This window comes from Cupressus sempervirens, chromosome 11 (assembly GCF_028749045.1).
Source record: "Cupressus sempervirens isolate cs-2001-9-10 chromosome 11, ASM2874904v1, whole genome shotgun sequence".
Lineage (NCBI taxonomy): Eukaryota > Viridiplantae > Streptophyta > Pinopsida > Cupressales > Cupressaceae > Cupressus > Cupressus sempervirens.
In genome coordinates, this window is record NC_143128.1 from 32,714,430 (window position 1) to 32,721,875 (window position 7,446).

The window sequence follows — 7,446 nt, forward strand, 5'->3', positions numbered from 1 at the left end:
AGGTGGCAACTCAATATCTAATTGTCCAGCTTGTTGGTTCCCTAGGGATAATGTCTAATCCTCCTTTTCATATCTTCAACTAGAATTTCATGCTGACCTTTGGCCCTAGAAGAGAGCTCAACTAGATGACCTTCCTCTTGGACCAAGTCCCCAAGAGCATCAAACCTATTAAAGGTGCCATCAATCCACCTATCCATCCAGGTTCTCTTCTTACCCTTGCCTTTGTTATGTGACTTAGCCTAAATAAATTCCTCACTATCAATAGGTCCATTAGATAAATGGGCCTTTCCACTATCCTCCCTATGGGGGCTTGGGCAGCCAAAGAGGGGGATGTATTGCTGGGACATCTGCAATGTAAATGACCATATTCATGGAAAATTATACATCTAAATGGAAGGGTCTCGTAATCTAGCTATTGGATCTAGGAAGAAGAAACCATGCAAATCTCCATAGAATTTGGCAATGGATTATTTAAATCAAATTCTACATAAATACGGGCAAAAAAAATTACCTTATGATCCTAAGTCTGAGTAGTCGAACCCACATGTTTTCCAAGAAGCAAAGAGATTAAACGAAGGATATCTTCCCTCTAGAATTCCAAAGGAAGCCTCAAAAAGCGAACCCACACCAGAACTTGTGAGGGGATCTCCTTAGCAGAGTTGAATCCCATATGCCAAGGCTTGATGAAGAGCCCCACCTGGTTAAAGAAATAAGGGCCTCCTTCAAATGCCTTATTCCTATTTGTCATTCTTGAAAAAGATAACCATAAAATAATTATTAGCTGCTAACAAAATCTCCATATCTCCTTCTGGTTTCCACACTCAGCGTGCCCAAGAATCCAACACAGGCAAAGAAAGGTGAAAGCCCAAAAATTTGCAAATAAGAGCATGATTGCTAGAGTATTTGACATCTTTTCAGACTTGCTCTAGTTGAATTACCAAAATTGGCTGGTACTCTGACCTTTGTAAGAATTTGTTAACTTTTCTTAATTGAATCTTCCTTTTTGGAGAGGAATCACCTTCTCCCAATTGGGGTTTACCATTTAGTGCCTTATTATTGGCATGCAACAAAAGAGATAGCTCAACCATCTCCATATCTCTGACAAAGAGCTGAGATGATGCAATACCTTGGTCTCTCATTCTACAATGGGCTAGGATGCAGCAAAAAGGAGAGGAAGACAGAGCAGAAGCCCCGCACTTACAATAAACCACAAGTCCCCCTCCAAGGACACACCCAAGGTGATGTTTGATGCAGGAAAAGCCCACCCATGGGCTTGAAACATGCTAGGCCAGTCGCCCAACCAAAAAATACCCTCAACAACAACACTTTGGCTCCTATCATAGTAGAAAAGTCCCCCCCCCCTTGAATGCCCAATCACCTCCCCAAATGCCCAATCTCCACCATCGCAGATCAAGCTAGGGCACATAGGCCCTAGTGCAGGCCAAAACTATGCTCGTCATCTATGGATTTTTGTTCTTGCAAAGGCTTTGAAGAGTTGATTGTATTCTATTCTCAAGATGATGCTACCTTAAATCTCCTAAAATATTTTTAAAAAAAATCTTTTTGGGTGCTTTCATTTCTACTATTTTGCTAACACCATGGTACATAAAATGACCATAAAGAAAAGACTACCAATCACTATTTATGTCAACAATTGGTTGGTCTTGTATTTTCTCAAATGACTCTAATTTACTAATTTGGATGAGCTTTAAGCCACATTGGAGAAATTTTCTAGAAAGATAGGGAAATGGTAATAAGGGTAGCTAGATTCGGTAGATGAGAAGTGTTAGTTTGTGGTGACTAATTAGGGAAAGACTGTACATACTTCATAATTCTTTTGGGTTCGGGGCCTATTTTATTGTGAATATTTTATTGATAATTTTGAGTTGACATATTGTAATTAACTATAATTGTAAAGCAGAAAAAATGCTTGTATAAAAGGGCTTAGGGTTAGGGATTTTTTCCATAGTGTGCGATGAAAAATTGCTTCTTGCAGTGGTGTTGAGTTGTAAGGGATTACAAATTGTAATTAGGTTGTTATCACTGGATCATAATAATATTGGACTTGCTATTTGGTGGACGTAGCCTAGGGTTTGGGTGAATCATGTTAAATCTTGGTGTCTTGTGTTCTCTTCTATGTGATCTATTATTTTCTAATATTGTTTATATTTGCATGTAATTGTTATTTCTATTTGAGGTTAATCCTAACAAGTGGTATCAGAGCAAGGTTGTTGTTTTTTTAGTTATCCTTTGTAGGAAGATCTCACAGTTGAGTGGGAGTCTCATGGTTGAGTGGGAGCGATGGTAGATGAGGGTAAGCTGAAGGTTGACAAGTTTAATGGGCAGAACTTTCAGTTATGGAAGATGCAAATGGAAGACTATCTTTATCAAAAGGATTTATGGAAGCCATTGGAAGGAAAAACAAAAAAACAAGGAACTATGATAGATGAGGACTGGGAGATTTTAGATAGAAAGGCACTTGGAAGCATTCAATTATGCTTGACACCATCGGTGACTTTTAACATTACAAAATTGAAGATGATGAAAGAGTTGATGAAAACCCTAGCGACACTATATGAAAATCCCTCTACTTCAAATAAGGTATTTCTCATGAAGCATTTATTTCATATGAAAATGGTAGAAGGTGGATCTATTGCAGATCATTTAAATGAGTTTAATACTATTACAAGTCAGTTATCTTGTGTGGGTATTAATTTTGACGAAGAAATTAGGGCTTTCTTGATTTTGCATTCTTTGCTTGAAAGTTGGAATGACTTAGTAATAGTTGTGAGTAATTCCATTTTTGGATCTAATAACCTAAAATATGATGATGTAATCAGTGTTATTTTGAGTGAGGAAAATCATAGGAAAGTCTCAGGTGGATCTACATCAGGAAGTGCTTTGAACACACAAAGTAGACGTAGAATGATTGAGAGAGGAAATAATTTCAGAAATATGAGAAATCAAGAGGAAAGTCAAACGAGAAGAGGTCTCAATCCAGAGGACTGAGAGATTGTTGGTACCATGGTAAACTAGGGCATAAGAAGAAAGATTGTTGGACTCGAAAGAACAATGCAGGAGATAAACCAAAAGGAAACAAGGAGAAAAATGTGGTAAGTAAAAAATATAAAGAGGATGCTTTGCTTCTTTTTGTAGAAAGTGTTGATGATTCATGTGTTTTAGATTCTGGTGCTTCATTTCATGCTACATCTCATAGAGGTTATTTTATTGATTATATCTAAGGGGATTTTGGGCTTGTTTATTTGGAGGATAATGAACCTTGTTAGATTGTTAGAAAGGGGAAAGTTAAGATTAAATTACAGAATGAGAATCATTGGCTACTACATGAGGTAAGACATGTTCCAAGACTGAGTAGGAATTTAATTTTAGCAAGGTAACTTGGTGATGAGGGTTGTGCAGTTACTTTTAATGATAAAAACTAGAAGGTTTCAAAAGGTTTCCTTTTGTAGAAAAAGTTGTGAATGTAGGAACCTTATATCTTTGTATAGGTCATATTGTTCCTTCTACTTTGATTGTTTTAGAGAAAAATGAATGTTCATAAATAGTTGCTGCAATTGAGTAGGGGGAACAAATAATTGTTGTAGATTCTGATACAACGCTATGGAACAATAGACTTGGGAACATGAGTGAGAAAGGTATGAAAGTACTTCATTCAAAGAAATTTTTACCAGATTTGAAGTGTGTCAATATGGATTTATGTGAAAGCTGTGTGTATGGAAAATAAGAGAGAGTGAGTTTTGTGAAGAGTGGAAAAGAAAAGAAAAGTGAGAGATTAGAGCTTGTACATATAGATGTATGGGGACTGGCTTAAGTATCTTACCTTGGTGGATCTCATTATTATGTTACATTTATTGATGATGCAACTAGAAAATTATGGGTTTATTTCCTTAGAAAAAATTCTAATGTATTTCAAACTTTTTAAGAAGTGGAAATGCTTGGTTGAAAATGAGATTGGTAAGAAATTAAAATATCTCAAATCTGATAATGGTGGCAAGTATTGCAATCATGAATTTGAAGATTATTGATCCACTAATGGTATTTGTAGACAAAAAACTATTCAAAGGACTCCACAAGAAAATGGAGTGGCTGAAAACATGAATAGGACTAAAATGGAGCATGAGGTTACATGCTAGGTTGCTCTTAAATATGTGGGTGGAGGCTGTCAATACTACTTTATATTTTATTAATAGAGGTCTCTCTACTCCTTTGGGCTGTTGTATTCTAGAAGAAGCATGGACTAGTAAGAAGGTGAGTTATTCTTTTCTCAAGACCTTCGGCTGTGAAGCATTTGCTCATATAGATTCTGAAAATAGAACAAAGCTAGAAGCTAAGTCAAAGAAATGTATATTTTTTGGACATGACATTGATGAATTTGGTTATACGCTTTTGGATTTTGAAAATTGTAAAATTGTAAGAAGCTAGGATGTCATATTTAATGAGAAAGTGTTGTGCAAAGATCTATTGCAGCAACATTAGAAGAAAGAAGATGATTATGTAGTACTAGATGATTCTCCAAAAGATGATGTTCCAACAATCCCTCATGATGTGCAACAACCACAACAACAAATACCACACACACCAGTGAATGTTAGATGGTCAACAAGGATAAGTAGACCTCCAAACAGATTCTCTCCCTCTTTGTATTCTATTTTACTTATTGATGCTGGTGAACCTAAATGTTATGATGAAGCTATGTAGGTGGATAGTAAGATTTAGTGGGAATCTGAAATGAAAGATGAAATGGACTCTTTGATAAAAAATAAGACATGTAATTTATGCAAGTTGCCTCTAGGTAAAAAGGCTTTACAAAATAAATAGGTTTATAGGTTGAAAGAAGAGGATGGAGGTAATAAAATATTTAATTCTAAGTTAGTTGTAACAGGATCCACACATAAAAAGAGCATTGATTTTGATGAGATATTCTCTCCTGTTGTTAAAATGACTTTTACCCATACTATTTTAAGTATCATGGCTACTAAAGATTTTCATTTGGAGTAGCTTGATGTTAAAACAACCTTTCTTCATGAAAATTTGGATGAAGAGATATATATGGCCCAGCCACAGGAGTTTGAGGTCAAAGGTAAGGAGAACTTAGTGTGCAGATTGAAGAAAAGTTTATATGGCTTGAAGCAAGAAACTTGGCAATGGTATATGAAATTTGATAGTTTTATGCATGAGCATGAATATAGTAGGTGTCATTTAGATCATTGTGTTTACTTTAAGAGGTTGAATAATGACAACTACATTATTTTATATTTATATGTTGATGATATGCTTGTAGATGGGTCTAACATGGATCACATTAAGAGGTTGAAATGCCAGTTAGCACATGCATTCTCTATGAAGGAATTGGGGGCATCAAAGAAAATCCTTGGTATGAAGATTTATAGAGATAGGAAGAACGTGAAATTGACATTATCTTAGGCTGATTATATTGTGAAGGTGTTGCAATGTTTCTCTATGGAGAATGCTAAATTTGTTAGCACACCTTTACCTATTCATTTGAAATTGACTAAGGAGATGTGTCCAAAAACACAAGAAGAGGATGATAAGATGTCTAAGGTACCTTATACTTTAGTTCTAGGAAACTTGATGTATGCTATGGTATATACATGGCCATATATTACACATGCAGTGGGAGTCATTAGTAAGTATAGAATTCATCTAGGGCTTGAGCATTGAAATGCAATTAAATGGATTCTCAAATATTTAAGGGGAACATCTAGTAAGTGTCTACATTTTGGGGGCTCTACTATTGATTTATAGGGATATGTCGAATCAAATTTAGTAAGGGATATTGATACCAAGTGGAGTACTATAGGTTATGTATTTATTGGTGGTGGGGCAATAGTGAGCTAGGTTTCTACGTTATAGAAGGTGAATGCTTTATCCACTAAAGAGGTAGAGTATGTTGCTGCTACAGAGGTAGCCAAAGAGATGATATGGCTCTAGTTCTTCTTGGAAGAATTGGGACACCCTTAGAAGGATACTTATTTGTTTATAAATAGTTAGAGTGCCATTCATCTTGCAAAGAATTTCACTCTGCATTCAAAGACAAAACATATTTATTTGCAGTACCATTTCATTTGGTTAGTTTTGGATGATGGATAGTTAAAGTTGCACAAGATACATACATATGACAATCTAGCATATATGTTTACAAATGTAGTGACAAGGGAGAAGATGAATTCCTCTTCAACTTTGGTTGGTCTTCTAGACTAAACAAAATAAAAGAACAACCTAGTCTAGGGTGATTTGATCTAGTGGGAGCCCCATGTGGTAGTGGTATTGCTAAAAGATCAGTCTCCAAGTTTGAAATTATTGTCTAGTGCAGAGCCTGACTAGTCCCCTAGTGGCAGATTGTTAGTTTGTGGTGATTGATTAGGGAAGTACTATACATACTTCATAATTCTTTGGGGTTTGGGGCCTATTTTATCATGAATATTTTATCAGTAATTTTGGGCAGACATATTTTAATTAATTATAACCCTAAAGCAAAAAAAATACTTGTATAAAAGGGCTTAGGGTTAGGGATTTTTTCCTTAGTGTGTGATGCAAAATTGCTTCTTGTGATAGTATTGAGTTGTAAGGGATTATATATTGTAATTAGGTTGTAATCACTAGATCATAATAATATTGGACTTGCTATTTGGTAGATGTAGCCCAGGGTTTGGGTGAACCACATTAAATCTTGGTGTCTTGTGTTCTCTTCTGTGTGATCTATTATTTTTTGATATTGTTTATATTTTAATGTAATTGTTATTTCTATCTAAGGTTAATACTAACAAGAAGTTGGTTGGAGAGTTGGAGAAACTAAAGTTTTAGATGGAGGTGGTCATTAGATATCATTATCATGGTTTCAAAAGAATTTGATAATGTGGATGAGAAACTACAAGAGGTGGAAGAGTTTGTGAAAGAAAATGAAGAAACTAGTCTCATTAACCTAAAAAAGGTCATGGATCTCATCAATAGTGCTTTGAAGGAAGATAATGAAGTTGGGGATAGGAAGGTTGTGACTATCTTGGATGATGCCAATGCTATAGCAAGAAGGATAGTGGAAGTAGAAATTGAAAAGCATTCAGCCAATGGAATAGGAAGAGCGGATTATCCTATCACTAGTGGTGGAGGAAAGGTTTTAGGCCATTCTAAAGGGTACTATCCTAGAGTGGCCCTCTCTTGGAGTAAATTTTTTAGCCCCAACTAATGATGCAACTAACAATGCTATGAATTTATGTAAAAGAGTCATACCAGTTGTTAGATTTTTGTTGATGTAAAAGTCTTAGTTGATTACACATTATATGCTAATTCAATGGGCACTTGAATGATTTGGATAGTGATAATGTAATGTTGGTTTTATTGTTTTAAAATTATAATATTGTGATGTAATGAGTTATACAAGATACATTAAGTGACAAGGTGAAAAAA

The 7,446-nt window shown here is 35.3% G+C and overlaps 1 pseudogene; it reads left to right on the plus strand.

The window, feature by feature from the left end:
• Positions 1–1,605: 1,605 nt before the first annotated feature.
• On the plus strand, positions 1,606–7,225 carry LOC149528097 (uncharacterized; annotated as a pseudogene).
• The last annotated feature ends 221 nt before the right edge of the window (positions 7,226–7,446 follow it).